Source organism: Salmo salar, chromosome 15 (assembly GCF_965601325.2).
Source record: "Salmo salar chromosome 15, fSalSal1, whole genome shotgun sequence".
Classification (NCBI taxonomy): Eukaryota; Metazoa; Chordata; class Actinopteri; order Salmoniformes; family Salmonidae; genus Salmo; species Salmo salar.
In genome coordinates this window covers 77954767-77980528 of record NC_138305.1, presented here as the reverse complement: position 1 = coordinate 77980528, position 25762 = coordinate 77954767, and positions in this window count along the sequence as shown.

Below are 25762 nucleotides of genomic sequence, written 5' to 3'. Positions count from 1 at the left end.
TTTTGTATATTGTTGTTGTGAGTCTATGGCCAGATGCAACTCTGAAGCTTTATTTAGTGAAGTGGATACAGATACATATGAGATTTGATGCTGGAATGTGCTGCAGAATGCAACAACATTAGGGGCAACATGGTACACAGTAGGAATGCTATGTTCTTTTTCACTTAAACTAATTAGTGGGATTTATTTTCAACCTTTTCTTGTCATATAATTCTCGTATCCATTCAAAAACACCTCAGGTAATTTGAAATTACAAAGCAGGTTCAATGTTTACACAAAAATATATAAATGTTGCAATTTTCAAAACTGTTATGCTATCATGTACAACAATGTACTGTAAACCTGGCAGACCTCAGATTGCAAATTGTCTGGTTTTTGTTTCATCCTTTTAATGGGTGTCGTTTTTAACAAGCACACCAAAATATGACAAGATACCAAAAGTAATCAGACACCGGAACAGTGTTAATTAATTAACCTTAGAGAAAATTACAAGCCTGAGGCAAAGTTATACAAATTAGTCAGTGAAACAGATTTCAGATTGTGTTCTATAGAATGTGCCCCTTCGAATCAGTCTCCATGATTTTTATTCACATAGAGAAAAACCTGTCCTCTCAAAACGTGATTTTTTTTCCTCAGTATGGATGTGTCATGTACAAATGCCTTCAGAAAGTATTCACACCCCTTTACTTTTTCCACATTTTAGTGTGTTACAGCCTGAATTTAAAATCGATTAAATTGAGATTTTGTGTCACTGGCTTACACACAATACCCCATAATGTCAAAGTGGAATTATGTTTTTAGAAATGTTTCCAAATTAATACAAAATTAAAAGCTGAAATGTCTTGAGTCAATAAGTATTCTAACCCTTTGTTTTGGCAAGCCTAAATAAGTTCAAGAGTAAAAATGTGCTTAACAATTCACATAATAAGCTGCATGGACTCCTTCCATGTTCAATAATAGTGGTTAATATGATTTTTTTAATGATTGCCCCATCTCCGTACTCCACACAATCGAGTAGTGAATTTCAAGCACAGATTCAACCACAAAGACCAGGGAGGTTTTTCAATGCCTTGCAAATAAGATTGGTAGATGTGTAAAAAATAATAATAATAATAATATCCCCTTGAGCATAGGGAAGTTATTAATTGGTCTTTGGATGGTGAATCAATACACCCAGTCATTACAAAGATACAGGAGTCCTTCCTAACTGAGTTGCCAGAGAAGATGGAAACTGCTCAGGGATTTCACCATGAAGCCATTAAAGATTTTAAAACATTTACAGAGTTGAATGGTTGTGATATGAGAAAACTGAGGATGGATCAACAAAATTGTATTGTAGTTACTTCACAATACTAACCTAGAAGGAAGCCTGTAGAGAATACAATTATTCAAAAACATGCATTCTGTTTGCAACAAGGCACTTAAGAAATACTGGAAAAAATGTGGTAAAGAAATTAAGTTGTTGTCCTCAATACAAAGAGTTATGTTGGGGCAAATCCAACACAGCACATCACTGTGTACCCCTCTTCATATTTTCAAGCATGGTGGTGGCTACATCAAGTTATGGGTATGCTTGTCATCCGCAAGGACTAGGGAGTTTTGTTTAGGATTAAAAGAAACGGAATACAGCTATAAGCACAGGCAAAATCCCAGAGGAAAACCTGGTTCAGTCTGCTTTCCAACAGACACTGGGAGACCAATTCACATTTCAGCAGGACCTAAAACACACAGCCAAATCTATACTGGAGTTGCTTACCAAGACAACATTGAATGTTCCTGTGTGGCCTAGTTACAGTTGTGACTTAAATTGGCTTGAAAATCTATGGCAAGACTTGAAAATGGCTGTCTAGCAATGATCAACAATGAACTTGACAGAACTTGAAGAATTCTTTAAATAATAATGTGCAAACCTTGTACAATCCAGGTGTGCAAAGCTCTTAGAGACTTACCCAGAAAGATTCACAGCTGTAATCGTTCCCAAAGGTGATTCTAACATATATTGACTCAGGGGGGTGAATATTTATATGAATGAGATATTTCTGTATTTAATTTTCAATAAATTCGCAAACAAATCTGAAAATACATTTTCACTTTGTCATTATGGGGTATTGTGTGTAAATCCATTTAATCCATTTTGAATTCAGGCGGTAACACAACAAAATGTGAAATAAATCAAGCGGTATGAATACTTTCGGAAGGCACTGTACATCTTATGTATAGTGAACAAAAATGTAAAGTGTTGGCCCCATGTAAGAATCTGACAATTTTTTTACATTTTCACCTAAAATGACATACCCAAATCTAACTGCCTGTAGCTCAGGACCTGATGCAAGCATATGCATATTCTAGAAACCATTTGAAAGGAAACCCTTTTTGAAGTTTGTGGAAATGTGAAAGTAATGTAGGAGAATATAACACATTAGATCTGGTAAAAGATCAAAACATATTCTTTGAAATGCAAGAGAAAGGTCACAATGTAGTATTGCAGGTTAGGTGCAATTTAGATTTTGTCCACTAGATGGCAGCAGTGTATGTTAAAAGTTTTAGACAGATCCAATGAACCATTGTATTTCTGTTCAAAATGTTTAATCAAGACTGCCCAAATGTGCCTACTTGGTTTATTAATACATTTTCAAGTTCATAACTGTGCACTTTCCTCAAACGATAGCACGGTATTATTTCACTGTAATAGCTATTGTAAATTGGACAGCGCAGTTAGATTAACAAGAATTTAAGCTTTATGCCATATCAGATATGTCTATGTCCTGGAAAAAACCTCATGCTAATCACATTAGCGCACGTTAGCACAACCGTCCAGATGCAGATGCATATCTGTATTCCAAGTCATGTGAAATCCATAGATTAAGGCCTAATTAATTTATTTCAATTGACTGATTTCCTTACATGAACTATAACTCTATGAACTATAAAAATATTTAAAATTGTTGAATGTTGTGTTTATATTTTTGTTCAGTTTAAATAGCACACCACTTTGAGTGTCTGTTCAAAATGCCATCAAGCAGGCCATCTTTATGACTTTATGAATTGGGACGGCCCCAATTCAATTTAACGTTTGAGAAAATGGATGAACGTCTAATTCTGACGTGAGACTGTGAGAGCTTGTTGTTCTAAAACTACTCTTGGGCCGTTAACGCCGTTAACACCTTGTTCAGTGACGTTACCTCATTACTTAGCTAGCTAACAAACATTTGGGGGCACAGAAAGAATGGAGAAGGGATTGCTTCAATCAATGATCATAGCAATGAATGATAGACAGATTCGCATGTCATCACTCAGAACTTCGCTGACATTCTTAAAGAGACAGTATACCATTTTGTAAGTAATGCTTCTCCATAGGAAACAGTGCGTTTTACACAATGTAGAAACCTAATATTCCACATATTACTTTGTTATTTCAATGACAGGGGTTTGTATAAAATGTTTAGCTTTTATAATAAACAAATGCGTTTACAGGGTTAATTTCCAATGCCTCTCTCCCATCACTCAGTGGGCATTGCTAACGCACGCCAGATCTTACAACGCCTGGATAAGTATTTTACCTATCAGCTAATCACATCATGTTATAACAATCTGGTGCCAGATGGCACAGTCAATGACGTATCATGCAACCATTGGTTGATGCATGCAACGTCTGAGCAGGGGAACGCGACCAGTGTTTGGTGCAGTAAGCCTGAGTGTCTGTCTGTGTTAGGCTGCATTTACACAGGCAGCCCAATTCTGATCTTTCTTTCCCACTAATTGGTCTTTTAACCAATTACATTAGATCTTTTCACATCAGATCTTTTCGGGAAATGATCTGATTCGTTAAAAGACCAATTAGTGAATAAAAAAATCAGAATTGGGCTGCCTGTGTAAAAGCAGCCAAAGTGAGTGTGACATCATTCTCTACGTAGTTTCCCATTACTGTGATTGAGTGAGTCTCAAGTGGCTGCGTTTACACAAATATTGGCAAAAAAGCTGACCTGATTGGTCAAAACACCAATTTGTGGAAAAATATCAGAATTGGGCTGCCTTTGTAAACACAGCATCTCTGCTCTATCCGTGTTCTTTGAAGACTTTGCTACATATCTGTGTCGGAGCTTAGAGAGAGAGCGGAAGAGAGACTGGGATAAAGGCAAACTCTTTTAATAAGAGATGATTTTTTACATTTTTACCGTCCCCCTCACATACGTCCACACAGTCGCCTGGTGGAATAATCCACAGTTGCGCTGCCTGGTAATGTCTGAACAGTAATTAACGTTTTCATCTTTAGCTATCACCCATCATGGGATCAGAAGTTCCTGTGCACCAGGTCTGCTGCTGTTACAGCAGAAAGGAGAAAATAATGTATAATGTAGGTGTTACGCACAATGACTTGAACATTAATGCTGAAAGTGACACAGGGAAGAAAATATAATCTCTGGCCCCCTACCGTGCTATAGAGGGGGTTCGGAACGTTACAGCTGCCTCACTGCCCTAAACAAGTTCCAATTTTTTTTGTTTGTTGCAAAGACAGGAATGTCTCCTTTTGTGACAATTTTGACTTGCTGTGAGAGCAACCAACACTCTTTTCTTGACTCTGTACCGGTACCCCCTGTAAATAGCCTCGCTTTTGATATTTTACTGCTGCTGTTTAATTATTTGTTACTTTTATTTTCTATTTTTTAAATGTCACTGACATTTACATTTACAAATGTCACTACCTTGGATCAGCCTCTCAGAAGAGTATCTAAAACAAACAAGCAACCCAGAAAATAACAATAAATAGCCCATATTAAAATATGTAGCCTGAGAAACAAGGTCCATGAAATTGACAACCTACTAACATCAGAAAACATTCATATCTTGGCCATCTCTGAAACACACTTAGATAATTCCTTTGATTATGCACTAGTAGCTATACATGGTTATAGAATATACAGGAAAGATAGAAATGCAAATATAGGAGGTGTTGCTATGCATGTCTTATTCCTGTTAGGCTGAGAAAGAATCTCATGTCAAATGGCTACAGGTTCATCTGCCTCACCTAAAGCTTATTCTCATAGGACGTTGCTACAGGCTACTGTGTGCTAAAAGTCTGTATTTGGACAATATGTGTGAAATGCTCAATAATGTATGTGATATCAACAGAGAGGTATATTTTCTGAGTGACCTAAATATTGACCGGTTGTCATCAAGCTATGTACTCAAAAAGAAGCTTCAATCTGTAACCAACGCCTGAAATCTGGTTCAGGTTATCAGTCAATTTATCAGGGTATTAACTAACAGAACAGGAACTAAATCATCCACGTGTATTAAAATGAAATCAAATTTTATTGGTCACATACACATGGTTAGCAGATGTTATTGCGAGTGTAGGGAAATGCTTATGCTTCGACATCCGACAGAGCAGCAGTATCTAACAGGTAATATCTAAGAATTCCACAACAAAACTTAATATCTAACAAATTCCATAACAAAACCTAATACAGACAATCTAGTAAAGGAACGGGATGAGAATATATAAGAATAAAATATATGGATGAGCAGTGACAGAGCAGCTAAGATGCAATAGATAGTGAAGGATACAGTATGTAGTATATACAGATGAGATGAGTAATGCGAGATATGTAAACATTCTTAAAGTGGTATTATTAAAGTGACAAGTGTTCCATTTATTAAAGTGGCCAATAATATCAAGTCTGTAGGTAGGCAGCCGCCTCTCTGTGCTAGTGGTGGCTGTTTAACAATCTGATGGCCTTGAGATGGAAGCTGTTTTTCAATCTCTCTGTCCCAGCTTTGATGCATGCCTACTGACCTCACCTTCTGGATGGAAGCGGGGTGAACAGGTAGTGGCTCGGGTGGTTATTGTCCTTGATGATCTTTTTGCCTTCCTGTTACATCGGGTGTTGTAGGTGTCCTGGAGGGCAGTAGTGTGCCCCCGGTGATGCGTTGTGCAGACCGCACCACCCTCTGGAGAGCCCTGCGGTTGTAGGGGCGGTGCAGTTGCCGTACCAGGCGGTGATACAGCCCAACAGGATGCTCTCAATTGTGCACCTGTAAAAGTTAGTGAGGGTTTTCGGTGACAAGTAAAGAAAATTCAGCCTCCTTCACCACACTGTCTGTGTGCGTGGACCATTTCAGTTTGTTGGTGAAATCTACACAGTGGAACTTAAAACTTTCCACCTTCTCCACCGCTGTCCCGTCGATGTTGACAGAGGGGTGCTCCCTTTGCTGTTTCCTGAAGTCCACGATCATCTCTTTTGTTTTACTGACATTGAGTGAGAGGTTATTTTCCTGACACCACACTCCGAGGGCCCTCACCTCCTCCCTGTAGGCCATCTCATTGCTGTTGATAATCAAGCCCACCACTGTAGTGTCGTCTGCAAACTTGATGATTGAGTTGGAGGCGTGCATGGCCACGTAGTCATGGGTGAACAGGGAGTACAGGAAAGGGCTGAGAATGCACCCTTGTGGGGCCCTAGTGTTGAGGATCAGCGGAGTGGAGATGTTGTTTCCTACCTTCACCACCTGGGGGCGGACTGTCATTAAGTCCAGGACCCAGTTGCATAGGGCGGGGTCGAGACCCAGGGTCTCAAGCTTAATGATGAGTTTGGAGGGTAGTATGGTGTTGAATGCTGAGCTGTAGTCAATGAAAAACATTCTTACATAGGTATTCCTCTTGTCCAGATGGGGTAGGGCAGTGTGCAGTGTGATGGTGACTGCATCATCTGTGAACCTATTGGGGCGGTAAGCAAATTGGAGTGGGTCTAGGGTGTCAGGTAGGGTGGAAGTGATATGATCATTCACTAGTCTCTCAAAGCTCACAGTTCAGTTACCTTAGCTTTTTTGGGTGGCCATCTTGAAGCATGTGGGGACAGCAGACTGGGATAGGGATTGATTGAATATGTCCGTAAACACACCAGTCAGCTGGTCTGCGCATGCTCTGAGGACACGTCTGCGCCGGCAGCCTTGCGAGTTAACACATTTAAATGTTTTACTCACGTCGGCCATGTTGAAGGAGAACCCACAGTCTTTGCTAACGGGTTGTATTGGTGGCACTATATTGTCCTCAAAGAGCACAAAGAAGTTGTTTAATTTGTCTGGGAGCAAGACGTCGATGTCCGCGACGGGGCTGGTTTTCTTTTTGTAATCCGTGATTGTCTGTAGACCCTGCCACATAAGTTTTGTGTTTGCGCCGTTGAATTGCAACTCCATTTTGTCTCTATACTGATGCTTTGCTTGTTTGATTGCCTTACAGAGGGAATAACTACACTGTTTGTATTTGGTCATGTTTCCAGTCGCCTTGCCATGATTAAATGCGGTGGTATGTGCTTTCAGTTTTGCGCGAATGCTGCCATCAATCCACTGTTTCTGGTTAGGGAAGGTTTTAATAGTCACAGTGGGTACAACATTTCCTATACACTTCCTTATATACTCGCTCACCGAGTCAGCGTATACGTCAATGTTATTGTCTGAGGCTACCCGGAACATATCCCAGTGCACGTGATTGTGTCACGTCTGCTCCCACCACCAGCGCTTGAGGGCGCCAGGCTGCCCTGAAGCACGGTGGCTAGGAAAAACTCCCTAGAAAGGCTGGAACCTAGGAAGAAACCTAGAGAGGAACCAGGCTATGAGGGGTGGCCAGTCCTCTTCTGGATTTGCCGGGTGGAGATTATAACAGAACATGGCCAAGATGTTCAAATGTTCATAAATGACCAACATGGTCAAATAATAATAATCACAGTAGTTGTCGAGGGTGCAACAGGTCAGCACCTCAGGAGTAAATGTCAGTTGGCTTTTCATAGCCGATCATTAAGAGTATCTCTACCGCTCCTGCTGTCCTTAGAGAGTCGAAAACAGCAGGTCTGGGACAGGTAGCACGTCCGGTGAACAGGTCAGGGTTCCATAGCCGCAGGCAGAACAGTTGAAACTGGAGCAGCAGCACGGCCAGGTGGACTGGGGACAGCAAGGAGTCATCATGCCAGGTAGTCCTGAGGCATGGTCCTAGGGCTCAGGTCCTCCGAGAGAGAGAAAGAAAGAAAGAGAGAATTAGAGAGAGCATACTTAAATTCACTCAGGACACCGGATAAGACAGGAGAAATACTCCAGATATAACAGACTGACCCTAGCCCCCCGACACATAAACTACTGCAGCATAAATACTGGAGGCTGAGACAGGAGGGGTCAGGAGACACCCAATCCGATGATACCCCCGGACAGGGCCAAACAGGCAGGATATAACCCCACCCACTTTGCCAAAGCACAGCCCCCACACCACTCATCACCTGTTATTACCTCCCCTATATTTGTCAGTTCCCCAGCTCTGTTCCCCACTTCTGCATTGATTGTTCTTTGTTTGTGTTACCTGTTTGCGGACGCTGTTCCTGTCTCGTTCCATGTCCGTTATTTATTAAATGTTTTACTCCCCGTACCTGCTTCGCCTCTCCAGCGTCATTCCATGTGACAGATCAAAGCAATCTTGAAGCGTGAAATCCGATTGGTCAGACCGGTGTTGGATAGACCTAAGCACAGGTGCTTCCTGTTTTACTTTCTGGCTATGGGAGGGGAGCAACAAGATGGAGTTGTGGTCAGATTTGCCAAAGGGAGTGTGGGGGAGGGCCTTGTATGCATTGCGGAAGTTAGAATAGCAGTGATCGAGTGTGTGTACTCGCTCGTGTACTGCAATCCATATACTGATAGAATTTAGGTAGCCCTGTTCTCATATTAGCTTTGTTAAAACCTCCAGCTACAATAAATGCAGCCTCAGGATATATGGTTTCCAGTTTGCATAAAGTCCAGTGAAGTTCCTTGATGGCCGTCTTGGTATCCGCTTGCGGGGGGATATACACAGCCGTGACGATAACCGAGGAGAGTTCCCTTGGGAGATAATATGGTTGGCATTTGATTGTGAGGAATTCTAGGTCAGATGAACAAAAGGACTTGAGTTCTATGTTGTTACAATTATACCATGAGTCATTAATCATGAAACATACACCCCCCCCTTCTTCTTACCAGAGAGATGTTTGTTTCTGTCGGCGCGATGCACTGAAAATCCCGTTGGCTGTATGGACTCCGACAGCATTTCCCCAGCTAGCCATGTCTCCATGAAACAGAGTATGTTACGATCCCGGATATCTCTTTGAAAGTAACTCTTGCCCTAATATCTTCGACTTTGTTAACTAGGGACTGGACATTAGCGAGTAATATACTCAGAAGCGGTGGGTGGTGTGCGCCATATGAAGTCTCACTAGAAGACAGCTCCGGCAACTTCTCCGACGGCATTGTTTTGGGTCGGCCTCTGGAATCAGTTCAAATGCCCTGGGAGGTGCAGACAAAGGATGCGCTTTGGGAAAGTCGTATTCCTGGTCGTAGCGCTGGTTGTGCTGGTAAGTTGACATCTCTCTGATATCCAATAGTTCTTCCCGGCTGTATGTAATAACACTTAAGGTTTTCTGGGCTAACAATGTAAGAAATAATACATACAAAAACAAAATACTGCACAGTTTCCTAAGGACTTGAAGCGAAGCTGCCATCTCTATCGGCGCCATCTTGCAACTAGTATGTTCCTTGATGGCCATCTTTACTAATGTGACAGAAATCTGCTCTAAAGCAGATCCACACCCATCGGATGTATTGATCCTAATATAGTAGCCATATCTAGTTCCAAAGACTGGACCTAAAATTGTGTATAAACGATCATACAAGAGGTTTAACAATGATTCCTATGTCAAAGATGTGAAAAATATTTGGTGGTCTGATGTGTGCAATGAAGAACAACCTGACGCCACAATTGGTACACAGTTCAGACACTAATCAGTACCACACAAGAAATGCAGCCAGAGGTCTTTTCACAGTTTCCAGGTCCAGAACAGAGGCTGAGAAACACACAGTATTAAATAGAGCCATGACTGCATGGAACTCTCTGCCACCCAGGATAACTCAAGCCAGCAATAAAATCAGATTCAAAAACCAGATAAAAGAACACATTACGGCATGACAGGGACTGTGAATAGACACAGACATTTGTATGTATTTTGTTTTATATTTTGCATTGTATTATGTATTTTATTTGTTGTGTTTTTGTTTCTTGTTTCGACCCCAGGAAGAGTAGCCGATGCTTCGGCAACAGTTAATTGGGAATCCTAATTAAATGCTTATTTTTTTACATTCACAATGTATTGCCAGGTGTTCTCCCTGGTATATCAGATTCATTATGCTATATGGGCTCTCTCTTTCTCTGTTCTTTGTTCTTGTAATGGCTGTCGGGAGAGAGAGTAGACCAAGGCGCAGCGGAGTTAGTGTTCATCATGATTTTAATGGACGAAAGAACACTATACACAAAAACTAGTAAACTGACAGCCAAACAGTACTGTCAGGTGCAATACGTAACAGAAACAATTACCCACAAAACCCCAACGGACAAACAGGCACTTATGTGTGACTCCCAATCAGCAACAACCAACAACAGCTGTGCCTGATTGGAAGCCACACGGCCAAAATCAATGAGACAGACAACATAGAAAATGAACATAGAACGCCCACCCTGGCCTAACCAAAATAAAGAACAAAAAAACCCTCTCTATGGCCAGGGCGTTACAGTTCTCTTGCGAGTGTATTACCTTTTGCTGTGTCCTTATAATTTCAAGTCCCTAGATCATACAATACCTGGCAGGGAAATACGACATCTTTCTCAAGCTACGAAACAGCTATCAAACTCCTTCTTTTTTTTTACAGAAAATGATGACGTCTGTTTGGCCTCCCTCTTTCTCCATCTTTTAAGTTAAATCTAGAGCACAGCTTGATTTTAATCCTCCCACCCATCGTGTCTAGTATTACCTTTAAGTCAGTATTACATTGAATAATTTCCCCCTGAAAATTATTAACAAAACTCACAATTTCACGTCAAGATCAAACTACATTATCAATTTGCACTGAATCTGTGTTATTATTGTTGGCTTTGAAGGTCTTGTTAAGGTCCAAACTTTAGTTTCATCTACTGATACAAAAGTAAGGTTAAATTCCAATGCCCCCCCTTAGCCCCTCCCCCTTAGCCCCTCCCCTCCATTTTGCGCAATCCTGTGAGCCGTCTGAAGTGGGAGTGATGTCTCGATTCAACTTTAAACTAGGTATAGTGCATTTTCAGCCCTCTAGTTGGCCCTCCAAATGAAGCGAATCGAGTTGCAGACTTCCGAGCGAGTTGTAATCAAACTACCCATGAAGCTCTGCGACCCAGGCTGGAAAGTCTCTGCAGGAAAGATGGCTGCCAAAAATAATAGGATGGATACAAATGTAAGTAATTAGAACTTCATATCAAATCATGCGAACATTTTACAGTTAAGAGGAATATGTTAGTTAATGCAGAGGAACATGATTATGCATATTCATTTTATGAAAATGGCTATTTAGCATGCTGGATGAATAGTTAACATTAGCTAACAGGCTAGCTAGCTAACTAGCTATATATTTACAGTTGAAGTTGGATGTTTACATACACTTAGGTTGGAGTCATTAAAACTCGTTTTTCAACCACTCCACAAATTTCTTGTTAACAACCTCTAGTTTTGGCAAGTCGGTCTACTTTGTGCATGAAACAAGTCATTTTTCCAACAATTGTTTACAGACAGATTATTTCACTTATAATTCACTGTATCACAATTCCAGTGGGTCAGAAGTTTACGAACACTAAGTTGACTGTGCCTTTAAACAGCTTGGAAAATTCCAGAAAATTATGTCATGGCTTTAGAAGCTTCTGTGAGGCTATTTGACATCATTTGAGTCAATTGGAGGTATACCTGTGGATGTATTTCAAGGCCTACCTTCAAACTCAGTGCCTCTTCGCTTGACATCATGGGAAAATCAAAAGAAATCAGCCAAGACCTCAGAAAAAAATGGTAGACCTCCACACGTCTGGTTCATCCTTGGGAGCAATTTCCAAATGCCTGAAGGTACCACGTTCATCTGTACAAACAATAGCATGCAAGCATAAACACCATGGCACCACGCAGCCATCATACCGCTCAGGAAGGAGACGCATTCTGTCTCTTAGAGATGAACGTACTTTGGTGCGAAAAGTGCAAATCAATCCCTGAACAACAGCAAAGGACCTTGTGAAGATTCTGAAGGAAACAGGTACAAAAGTATCTATATCCACAGTAAAACGAGTCCTATATCGACATAACCTGAAAGGCTGCTCAGCAAGGAAGAAGCCACTGCTCCAAAACCACCATAAAAAGCGAGACTACGGTTTGCAACTGCACATGGGGATAAAGATCATACTTTTTGGAGAAATGCCCTCTGGTCTTTTTTTCACACAAGTGGAAAAAAGGCTGCCTAAGTATGGCTTCCAATCAGAGACAACGATAGACACCTGCCTCTGATTGGAAACCATACCCGGCCAAATCATTGAAAACAAAACATAGAATGCCCTCCCATCTATCACACCCTGGCCTAGCTAAACAGAGAAAACACAGCTCTCCTAGGTCAGAGCGTGACAGTACCCCCCCACCCCAAAGGTGCGGACTCCCGGCCGCAAACCTGAACCTATTGGGGAGGGTCCTGGTGGGCATCTATAATTGGCGGCGGCTCTGGTTCGAGGCGTAGCCCCCACACCGCCCGCTGTGGATCAGCGCCGGAGGCTCTGAACTGCCGACCGCCGCTGAAGACTCTGGGCTGCAGGCCGTCGCTGAAGACTCTGGGCTGCAGGCCGTCGCTGAAGACTCTGGGCTGCAGACTGTCGCTGAAGACTCTGGGCTGCAGACCGTCGCTGAAGACTCCGGGCTGCAGACCGTTGCTGAAGGCTCCGGACTGGGGAGCGTCGCTGGAGGCTCCGGACTGGGGAGCGTCGCTGGAGGCTCCGGGCTGAGGAGCATCGCTGGAGGCTCCGGGCTGAGGAGCGTCGCTGGTGGCTCCGGGCTGAGGAACGTTGCTGGAGGCTCCGGGCTGAGGAGCGTCGCTGGAGGCTCCGGGCTGAGGAGCGTCGCTGGAGGCTCCGGGCTGAGGAGCGTCTCTGTAGGTTCCGGACTGGGGACCTTCGCTGCAGGCTCCGTGCCATGGATCATCACTACTGGTTCCGTGCCATGGATCATCACTGGAAGCTTTGTGCCATGGATCATCACTGGAGGCTCTGGGCCATGGATTATCACCAGAGGCTTCGTGCCATGGATCATCCCTACAGGCTCCGGGCCATGGATCATCACTGGAGGCTTCGTGCCATGGATCATCCCTACTGGCTCCGGGCCATGGATCATCACTGGAGGCTTCGTGCCATGGATTATCACTACAGGCTCCGGGCCATGGATCATCACTGGAGGCTTCGTGCCATGGATTATCACTGGAGGCTTCGGACCATTGATTATCACTGGAGGCTTCCTACGGGGAGCTGGAACCCGTCTCACCAGACTGGAGAGACGCACTGAGGACCGCGTGCTCAGAGCAGGCACCGGCCATACTGGGCTATGGTGGCGCATGGAGGGAGAGTTTGCGGAGCAGGCACAGGACTTACTGGGCTATGGTGGCGCACTGGAGGGAGAGTGTGCAGAGCAGGCACAGGGTATACTGGGCCTTGGAGGCTTACTGGAGGTCTGGCGCTGAGGGCTGGCACAACCGTCCTGGCTCGATGTTGACTATAGCCCGGCAAGGGCGGAGCGCTGGTACAGGACGAACTGGGCTGTGCTGGTGAATGAGGGGTACCGTGCGTAGAGCAGGTGCAGGATAACCTGGGCCGAAGAGACGCACTGGAGACCAGATACGTTGAGCCGGTGCACTTCTCCCTGGCTGCCGGCCAACTCTAGCACGGCAACGGTGAGGAGCTTGCACCAAGCGCACCGGGCTGTGAGTACGCACTGGCGACACAGTGCGTATCACCGCATAACATGATGCTTGCTCTGTCACTCGCTCCCCACGGTAAGCACGGGGAGTTGGCTCAGGTCTTAACCTCGCCTTCGCCAATCTACCCGTGTGCATGTTTGAGAAAAAACCAAGCCGTTAAGGTTGAAGGAATTGTCCACAGAGCTAAGAGACAGGATTGTGTTGAGGCACAGATTTGTGGATGGGTAACAAAACATTTATGCAGCATTGAAGGTCCCCAAGAACATAGTGGCCTCCATCATTCTTAAATGGAAGAAGTTTGGAACCACCAAGACTCTTCCTAGAGCTGGCCGCCCGGTCAAACTGAGCAATCGGGGGAGAAGGGTCAGGAAGTTGAACAAGAACCCGATGGTCACTCTGAGAGAGCTCCAGAGTTCCTCTGTGGAGATGGGAGAACCTTCCAGAAGGACATTCATCTCTGCAGCGTTTCACCAATCAGGCCTTTATGGTAGAGTGGCCAGACGGAAGCCACTCCACAGTAAAATACACATGACAGCCTGTTTGGAGTTTGCCAAAAGGCATCTAAAGGACTCTCAGACCATGTGAAACAAGATTCTCTGGTCTGATGAAATCAAGATTGAACTTTGGCCTGAATGGCAAGTGTCACATCTGGAGGAAACCAGCACCATCCCTACGGTGAAGCATGGTGGTGGCAACGCAGGAAGGGTTTCGGGACAAGTTTCTGAGTGGCCCAGCCATAACCCGGACTTAAACCTGATCGGTTATCAGAGGAGAAAATAGATGTGCAGCGATGCTCCCCATCCAACCTGACAGAGCTTGAGAGGATCTGCAGAGAATAATTGGAGAAACTCCCCAAATACAGTTGTGCCAAGCTTGTAGTGTCATACCCAAGAAGACTCCAGGCTTCCAAAGGTGCTTCAACAAAGTACTGAGTAAACGGTCTGAATGTAATATTAAAATTTTTATACGTTTTTGCTTTGTCATTATGGGGTATTGTGTGTAGATTGATGAGGATTTTTTTTAATCAATTTTCTAACAAGGCTGTAATGTAACAAAATCTTGAGAAAGTCAAGGGGTCTGAATACGTTCCGAATGCACTGTATGTAGCCGATTTGTGTATGGACCCTAAACATTTGGTATAAAAATTAGTTCAGAACAGAGGTTTGAGTTGTTCTATAATGCTTCCACTAGTTAATAATTAATCTCCAAGAAATTGCAGAAAATGACTGAAGTTAATGTGACTCTTACATGTGAAACTGCTATTATGGAATGAAAGTCCTGCTTCAGATCCAACTCCACATTGAACCACAGCCAGAGGATGGGTTCATTACGGGTACATTGTTGTTCTGCTGTTCTCATTTGTTGCTCATATGGTAAGTACGTATTTGTCGCATGAAATATAAGGAAAGCTATTACTGCCGCCAGTACAGTCATTGTGGAAAAACACAAGGCTCATCATCAATGAATTGCGTGGTATCTGTTTTTGCGGCTTCTGATGTTCGCGAGTGATATGGTGATGTCCCTATTCGTAGGGCCATTTATCTCTCCCTACCACTTTTGCTGTTTTCGAGTGCAACTCCCCCACTGAAGGGCACGTAAAAATGAGGGGAAGGGACAACGGACAGTATTGGGACAGAGCCTTTGTATAACAAAAGGTTAGAGATTATCTATCCCTAAACTCCTAAATACTTTTGACCTGTAACCTTTGTATGAATATCATTATACCTTATTCCATAATTCCTTAGAGCCCTCAGTGAATCCCTGTTTACGAGAAGTGAATAGAAGCTTTAAGCTAGTGGACGCTGCAGGTATAAACCATGTTTTCGACTTTTTCACGTGTCCTCCATAATTAGCTTAATTCCCCTCTGCGTTAGTGCGTCTTGTTTGGTCCTAGCACACTTGACATCCCCAGTGGGCTTTCCTGAGATTGTAGAAGATTAGCTTCATGCTTTTTGTGTCGCTATTCAAGAAGAATGATTAACGCTCATCTGTACTGGTTGTCTGCAGTGTGTGCTGCAGCGTAACATAATTTGCACCACGTGAGTCAGAGCCTCTGAAGAGGGTGATGGAATAAACAAAACACCTCTAACAGTTTGTCAGGTGAGGGAGGATGTCATTAGCACACCATGTTGTTGACAATCTGCTAGTCGAACAAAAATTGGTTCAGAATGGAACAATGTCTATGAAATTCCCTAAAAACAGTTGAAGATCTCTTTGAAGAGCCCTGAGAGAAAATACAAGAGTAACTACAGTACCAATCAAAAGTTTAGACACACCTACTCATTCAAGGGTTTTTCTTTATTTTTACTATTTTCTACATTGTAGAATAATAGTGAAGACATCAAAACTATGAAATAACACATATGGAATCATGTAGTAACCAAAAAAGTGTTGAACAAATATATTTTATATTTGAGATTCTTAAAATAGCCACCCATTGCCTTGATGACAGCTTGCACACTCTTGGCATTCTCTCAACCAGCTTCACCTTGAATGCTTTTCCAACAGTCTTGAAGGAGTTCCCACATATGGTGAGCACTTGGTGGCTGCTTTTCTAGGTCATCTGATGCAGCACTCCATCACTCTCCTTCTTAGTCAAATAGCCCTTACACAGCCTGGTCATTGTCCTGTGAAAAACAAATGATAGTCTCACTAAGCCCAAATCAGATGGGATGGCGTTTCACTGCAGAATGCTGTGGTAGCCATGCTGGTTAAGTGTGAATTCTAAACAAATCACAGACAGTGTCACCAGCAAAGCACCCCCACACCATAACACCTCCTCCTCCATGTTTTATGGTGCGAAATACACATAGATCATCCATTTACTCACACCGAGTCTCACAAAGATACCAAAAATCTCAAATTTGGACTCCAGACCGAAGGACACATTTGCACCGGTCTAATGCCCATTGCTCGTGTTTCTTGGCCCAAGCAAGTCTCTTCTTCTTATTGGTGTCCTTTAGTAGGGGTTTCTTTGCAGCAATTCGACCATGAAGGCCTGATTCACGTAGTCTCCTCTGAACAGTTGATGTTGAGATGTGTCTGTTACTTGAACTCCGTGAAGCATTTATTTGGGCTGCAATTCCTGAGGCTGGTAACTCTAATGAACTTATCCTCCGCAGCAGAGGTAACTCTGGGTCTGCGGAGTTTCATGCTGTAGAGGTTAATGCTAATAAGAATCAGAATTAAAGCCAACTTGATGGATGCATTCCAGAACCTGTCTGTTTTTACCCGCTTTAATTACAAATTAAGCCGCATGTGTAACGGCTGTCGTAGAGAGGGGACCAAAGCGCAGCGTGTTTAGTGCTCATAATGAATATTTATTAAACTCAGAACACTAAAGACAAAATAACAAATTAACAGCCAACAGTTCTGTCAGGTAACAGATAACTAAACAGAAAATAACTACCCACAAACACAGATGGAAAAAAACCCTACTTAAGTATGATCTCCAATTAGAGACGAGGACCAGCTGCCTCTAATTGGAGATCATCCCAAAAAACATCAACATAGAAATAGAAAACTAGAACTAAACATAGATATAGAAAACAGAAAAACACAAAACACCCCCTGTCACGCCCTGACCTACTCTACCATAGAAAATAACATCTTACTATGGTCAGGACGTGACAGCATGAACCTAACTTTTACATTGAGCGCTGCAGCATTTACTTATAAACTTGGTCATCATCTTTATGCTGTAGTTCACAAGGCTTCATAGAAAACATTTTTAAAAAATGGTCTTCTGATGGATCTTGTCCTCCTAAATCGGGGTTGTAGCGATTGTCTTCCAGTCTGTGTGATCTCTCCAGTGTATGACGTTCATTCTCTTCGCTGGGCTGCTGTTGTTTTTCATGTCTATATTTGGCCCGGGTGTTGGCTGTTTGTTGTTATCTGTAGAGGAAGGTGGAAGAAGCCCTGAAAGCATGTGATTGCAGGGCTCACTCTGTCAGTGTCAATCCCAGGCCTAATCCTCCACTTCCCTGCCTCTAAATCCTCCCCTCAGGCACCCAAACTCTCCCATCTAGACAAATCATCATCACGTATGCTTTTCTCCACGAGGAAGCAGATAGATTATATGCAATAAAATGTAGGCTTTATTCCCTCACACAGATGGTGGATTAGAATAACCAGTATGGGTAGAGGGGCAGCAAATGTCGCAGTATGACACTGTCACGTTCGTCGTAAAGATGGGACCAAGGCGCAGCAGGAATGTGAATACTCATCTTCTTTATTATGAAGAAAACCAAAATAAACACTTAAACAAAAACAACGACGAGAAACAGTCCTGTAAGGCACACAGCTACACATGGAACAACTACCGACAAAAACCCATGGAAAAACACCCCTACTAAATAGGACCTTCAATTAGAGGCAACGAGGAACAGCTGTCTCCAATTGAAGGTCAAACCAATAAACTAAACATAGAAATAGAAAAACTAGAACAAACATAGAAATATACTAACATAGAACATTAACCAAAAAAAAACGAAACACACGTCCTGACCAAACTACAATAACAAATAACCCCTTTACTGGTCAGGATGTGACAGACACAGAGGACAATGAAGTTAGGGACTTTTGCACAACTGAGGTTAAGTCTGGAAAAGCATGGGTAGGAGTGGCAGTGACACCATGTATACTATAAAGAATGGATTCTTATCAACTGTGTTGAAATTGTGTCTCAAATAAACATACAAATTAACAGAATAATATTTTCTCTTCCATGCCGAAATGTGAGATTATCATCCTAATTGGTTGGCTAGTTGGGTTGCCACAGGGAGTTATCTCTCACGCTGGGAGAGATGATGGCACTGCTGAGCGCCTGCTTCAGCAAGGGCACACAGATTCAGATGTAGGAGGTGCATGGACTCTAGTAACTTCAAATTGATGGTGGAACTTTGTGTTTCCCATTCAGAGAGCTGAAAACATTTTTTTTTATGTAGAAAGGCCAGAAACAGTATTTTAGCATATCAGATATCTACTGCTGTTATTGACCAGGGGCAATGTTGCAATGGAGTCAGGCAAGTCACAATAGCGCTCCACTGGATTTAGTATACACTGTAGCAACATTGGTCTCTCAGGGAGACGAGAAATCATCAGAAGACATGACAGTCTTCTGATGAAATGGTACATTTTATTTCCTCTTAACACCCAACCCTGACAGAGCAGGCTCATTATGCATTCACTCCTTTAAGCATTCCCTCTTGTTTTTGTTTTGACGTTATGCAGCAGTGTCTGGCGCCTGAGGCTGCATCATTGTGAATGACAGGGAGAGGAAATGGTCCTGTCAAGCGCAATTCATGTCCTCTCCCACTCACCGGGGTGATAATCAGACTTCACAATTTTAGACTGAGAGGCTGGGGGTGCTGAGTTACTGCTGTGTCGGCACACATTATGGACGGCCATGTTTCCTATTCAACCCTGGCCACCACCGAATGTCGCAAAGCACTCTCCTGAATGCCATATTTTCTATTAGGGTTCAGATGTGAAGAGACGATATGTGGTGTGTGTAACAGACCTGGGTTCAAATAGTATTTGTATCTTTGATACTTTATCTGCCCTTGATTGAACTTGCCTAGTGTAATAAAACCAGTAAAATAGTCAGTAAAAATGTATATCACTCGTTAGCCAGTTTTCTACAGCAGGAAAATAATCCTGCACTAACAGGAAATGTGAATTATTATGTGGATTATAATTAATGTAATTCTTTGTAAGGGTTGATACCTTTTTCGTTAGGGCAAATCAAGTCTGAAGTTTCAGAGTGGAAATTACAAACTTTAGAAGCTTTTTAAAAACTCAAATACACTACAAGTTTGCATTTCCTGCTTTGCAGGAGAATTCTCAGGAACAAAAGAGTGATCCAATTTAGATCATACATCTGTATTATGTTCTTGGCATTTGGGAATCTTTAGGGCAGTTGGAGATTTACTCTTCAATCAACAGATAAAGTGTAAGTGCATTTTCCCACCAAACATAGGATGATTTGAGAGGTGTTTTACATTTGTCACACTTGAGCCTCTTGGCTCTGGAAAGTACAGAAATAAAAAAATCAACGCCTGTGTCTTAGAGGTGGTTCTAACATGTTAATAGACACTTTTATACAAAGTGATCCAAAGTGAGTATTTACAATTCATAGTGAAACATTATCTGTGGTGTACATGTACTATATTTTTTATTTAACTAGGCAAGACAGTTATGAACAAATTCTTATTTACAATGATGGCCTACCTCGGCCAAACCCTAACCTGGACGATGCTGGGCCAATTGTGCACTGCCCTATGGGACTACCAATCACTGTCACGACTTCCGCCGAAGTCGGTTCCTCTCCTTGTTCGGGCGGCGTTCGGCGGTCGGCGTCACCTGTCTTCTAGCCATCGCCGATCCACCTTTCATTTTCCATTTGTTTTGTCTTGTTTTCCCACACACCTGGTTTACATTTCCCTCATTACTTGTTGTGTATTTAACCTTCTGTTCCCCCCATGTCTGTATGTGAAATAGTTTATTGTCAAGGTTGGCACGCTTCCGGCTGGTTTGCGCCGGGTTTTGTTTTTATACCCGTGCTTCGTGGCAGCCGGTACGTTGTACTTGGGTTTTGTACTTTGTGCTGCCTTACTTGTTCGTTGGGCATTTGTTTTGTGACACGGTTGCGTACTGTTCATTATGATTGCCTAAGTAAAGTGCTTTGTCCACTCATCTCTGCTCTCCTGCGCCTGACTTCCATGCACCAGCTACACTCACCCCATGACAATCACGACTGGTTGTGATACAGCCTGGAATTAAACCAGGGTCTGTAGTGACGCCTCTAGCACTGAGATGCAGTGCCTTAGACCACTGCGCCACTCGGGAGCCCTGTATGTGACCCATGTGGGAATCAAACCTCACGTTCAACCCCTAGACCATCCAGCATTCAAAGAATGTGTCAAATGTCCAAGAAGGAAAAAGATCTTGCAATCTTATCTGCAGTTTGGCAGAGAGATGTGTCTTTAGAATCTTGCCTGTCTGGGCTTTTCTTTGTATTGGCACAGATCAAATCACGCCGGAACCGAAGCACCAGAATTCAAAGTAAACAACAGGAAGCGCGGGAATTCACAATTCATCCAGTCACTGTCCTGAGTGTCCTCTATCCTCAACACTGCATTTTTTTTATTGTGGTTTGACTGCAGAGCCACATTCTGTTTTCACTTGAAAAAAAACAATCACAATCGCTATAACACCTAATTTCAAGACCCATTTTGAGCTCAGCACACATACACCATCTTTCCAAAACAGGTCAACAGGTTGCACCTCTTCAAACACCATCTCCATTCCATTATTCTTTAAGAATTGCTGCACAGAGGACATGGAACAAGGTGGCAGTATTCTGAATTCTGCACTGCAGCAGTTGAGAAGGATATGAATGAAGTGCGAAAAGAGAGAATTTACAACTTGTACACTTCAGCAGAAACAGAGAGCTGCTTGACGGGATGCTTTTTCAGGCGGAGAGGTTGTGAGACGGATACGGGAAGCTGTTCGATTTCTCTGCTGCCTTGCTGTTCAGAGACGCTGTTCCTCAACCTTACACAAAATGTGTGCACACACAAAATGTATGCACACGCAAACTGACATCCATGCGCACACCCACTCTCTCTTTCGCTCTCTCTCTCTCTCCCTCATTCACACACACACACACACACACACACCACACACACACACACACACACACACACACACACACACACACACACACACACACACACACACACACACACACACACACACACACACACACACACACACACACACACACACACACACACACACACACACACACACATCTCGTTCTTGTCCACACACACGAACAGCACACAGTCGACAGTGAGAAGCATGAATCTTATGTGAGACCTACCCTTGGGGTTGTCTGTAGTCTACAGAGCAGGGAGAGGAGCAGAACTCTCAGCCCTGCAAAGCTCATCAGTAGCGGTGCGTGTGTAAAATCACAAGGGGAAGCCAAGCCAGGAAAATAAAGGCATATTACAACCTATATAATTGCGTTGTTTGCTCAATAACCTATTAGTTCATATGCCTTGCCACCATGATATAGAGGCCTAAGGCCGAGACAATAAGAAGACAGTGGCAGAAAACATTTTGTGTTTCATCACATAACCGGACAGCAACATCTGTCCGGTGAAGTTCAAAAACCATATTGCATGTAACAAACAGTTACACGACCTACAGAATGGTCAAGCAAGTTAATGTTTCAGATATTCTCTGACTACTTAACAACTATTGATTTAGACTCAAGTTGGAAAGAAAACAGGTGTTGCCTTCACTATTCTGGCACCATTTCAGCATCATCTAATCACCTATGTTTAGTCTAATACAGTGACAACTAAAATATACCAACAACTATTTAGTCCAATCAACGTAAGCTAAATATGATGTGGTTGTCCATGGTCCTGATTTCTCAACAACACTAATCATCTCTGTTACTGCTGTAATTGGAAGACTGGCTAAATGAGAGACATGCAAGGGGGGCTGGGAGTTTGAAAGACTGTCATGTACTCTGCGTGAGAGTGTGTTAATGGTTTTGGTGTGTTGTGCTATCTGCTTGACAATTTGTGTTGGTGGAATGTAATGTGCTGTGTGCTCAAACGTGTGTCTTCATGGTGTATGCGTGTGCACACGTGCCTGTATCAGGCCTCGGATCCTATGATGCTGATCATTCCACCTCACTATTTGCTCTTACACTAGTCATCCTTGACTACTGTAGTGTACTGATATGCACTCTCTAGAGACAGCAGGAGCGGTAGAGATACTCTCAAAGATCGGCTATGAAAAAGCCAACTGACACTTACTCTTGTGTTACTGACTTGTTGCACCCTCGACAACTACTATGATTATTATTATTTGACAATGCTGGTCATTTATGAACATTTGAACATCTAGGCCATGTGCTGTTATAATCTCCACCCGGCACAGCCAGAAGAGGACTGGCCACCCCTCATAGCCTGGTTCCTCTCTAGGTTTCTTCCTAGGTTTTGGCCTTTCTAGGGAGTTTTTCCTAGCCACCGTGCTTCTACACCTGCATTGCTTGCTGTTTGGGGTTTTAGGCTGGGTTTCTGTACAGCACTTTGTGATATCAGCTGATGTAAGAAGGGCTATATAAATACATTTTATTTGATTTGATTTGATACTGCCCGGGGACCACAGCACCACAGTTGGCCTGAACTTTCAAACAACAATCCGACCAATTAACCAACAAACACACCCAACCACAGCAAATACATGGTTATTCTCTGATATGCACATGGGTTTCTCTAATACAGTTAGTCAAGGCGTTGAAGACTATGATGTGATACAAAATGCTACAGGCAGATAATGACAGCACTGGGTGGAGCCCATTTGGTGTTAACATGCCGTGCAAATGTCACATTTCCATCTGGTACGATTCAAACGTCGGCACAAGGTTAGAGATTGTCACGCTCTTCCTTATCAAAGATGCCATAATGCCTACAGTGGTTTTGCCTCATTGATTTGATCAGTCTGGTCTCAAACTAGACTTAACAGAGTAAATGTAAATCTGGGACATTGAAGTTAGTATGATATGGTTGGTCATGGTGGATGGGCACATGTATAACGCAAACGTTACACATGTATAACAACTTTAGCATTTTAGCTAATTAGCAACTTTTCAACTATTTACTACTTTTAAGCTACTTTGCAACTACTTAGCATGTTAGCTAACCCTTCCCATGACCTTAACCCTTTTAGCCAACCCTAACCCTAACCTTAACCCTTTAACCTAATTCCTCAACCTAACCTTAACTATAACCCCTAACCCATAGCCTAGCTAACGTTAGCCAACTAGCTAACGTTAGCCACCTAGCTAGAATTTGTAACATATTATAGGTTTATCAAATTCTTAACATATTGTATGCTTTGCAAATTTGTAACATATTGTACGTTTTGCAAATTCATAACATATAATACAAATTGTAATTTGTAACATATCATACAAAATGGCTAATGGGCATTCACAAATTAATACATACCATATCAAATCAAATCAAATGTATTTTTATATAGCCCTTCGTACATCAGCTGATATTCTCAAAGTGCTGTACAGAAACCCAGCCTAAAACCCCAAACAGCAAGCAAAGCATGTGAAAGAAGCACGGTGGCTAGGAAAAACTCCCTAGGAAAAACTCCCTAGAAAGGCCAAAAACCTAGGAAGAAACCTAGAGAGGAACCAGGCTATGAGGGGTGGCCAGTCCTCTTCTGGCTGTGCAGGGTGGATATTATAACAGAACATGGTCAAAATGTTAAAATGTTAAAATGTTCATAAATGACCAGCATGGTCAAATAATAATAATCATAGTAGTTGTCGAGGGTGCAACAAGCACGTCCGGTGAACAGGTCAGGGTTCCATAGCCGCAGGCAGAACAGTTGAAACTGGAGCAGCAGCACGGCCAGGTGGACTGGGGACAGCAAGGAGTCATCATACCAGGTAGTCCTGAGGCATGGTCCTAGGGCTCAGGTCCTCCGAGAGAAAGACAGAAAGAGAGAAAGAGAGAATTAGAGAGAGCATATTTAAATACACACAGGACACCGGATAAGACAAGAGAAATACTCCAGATGTAACAGACTGACCCTAGCCCCCCGACACATAAACTACTGCAGCATAAATACTGGAGGCTGAGACATATGAAATGTAACATACTGTATCATACTATATAGAATGTCTCGGATTTACATACAGAATAATATAAAATGCTCTGAGACCAGGTTGGATAAATGGTTATGTTCTAAACATTAGGCTCCTGAGTGGCGCAGTGGTGTAAGGCACTGCATCTCAGTGCAAGAGGTGTCACTACAGTCCTGGTTCAAATCCAGGCTGTATCACATCTGGCTGTGATTGGGAGTCCCATAGGGTGACACACAATTGGACCAGCTTTGTTTGGCTGGGGAAGGCCATCATTGTAAATAAGAATTTGTTCTTAACTGACTTGCCTAGTTAAATAAAACATGACTCACTAAAGATGGGATGTCAACACAGTCCCAACCTTTCTGTATGTCGTCACTCAAGCAGGATATTTAGTCAGAGATATTCTGTCCTGTAATCCTATCCACAACTTGCAATTACAACACTACAGTAGGCCTTACAATGTAGCTGATATGGATCTGTATGATGTCATGGTGGACAAATTATGTTTTTCAACCTTTTTGTCAGAAGAGGGCAGTGTTGTATGGTAAATACATTTCTCACAACATTGGCTGTTGCTACCCTTGGCATTATACGCATGATAACCTTTATGTATAGCTGACACACTGCATGTAGTTTTGACCAAGTGCTGCATTCTGCAATTGACATCATTGTAGTGTTGTTTTACATTATTAAAATAACAACTGAAGGGGAAATATATAGGCCCTTGAAATACAATATGCTGTGCGTTTGGAGGTCAGCTGCTGGTTGTGCAATGCTTTGTGTGACTGAATAATTTTCCCCTGGTGGCACAGCATTCTGCAGCGATGCGCCATGCCATCTGTTTTGCGCTTAGTGGGACTATCATTTGTTTTTTAACAGGACAATGACCCAACACACCTACAGGCTGTGTAACGGCTACTATTTGACCAAGAATGGAGTCCCAAGAATGGAGTGATGGAGTGCTGCATCAGATGACCTGGCCTCCACATTCATCCAACCTCAACCCAATTGAGATGGTTTGGGATGAGTTGGACCGAGTGAAGGAAAAGCAGCCAACAAGTGGTCAGCATATGTGGGAACTCCTTCAAGACTGTTGGAAAAGCATTCCAGGTGAAGCTGGTTGAGAAAATGCCAAGCGTGTTTAAAGCTGTCATCAAGGCAATAGGTGGCTACTTTGAAGAATATAAAATATGTTTTTTTATTTGTTTAACACTATTGGTTATTACATGATTCTATATGTGTTATTTCATATTTGATGTCTATTAT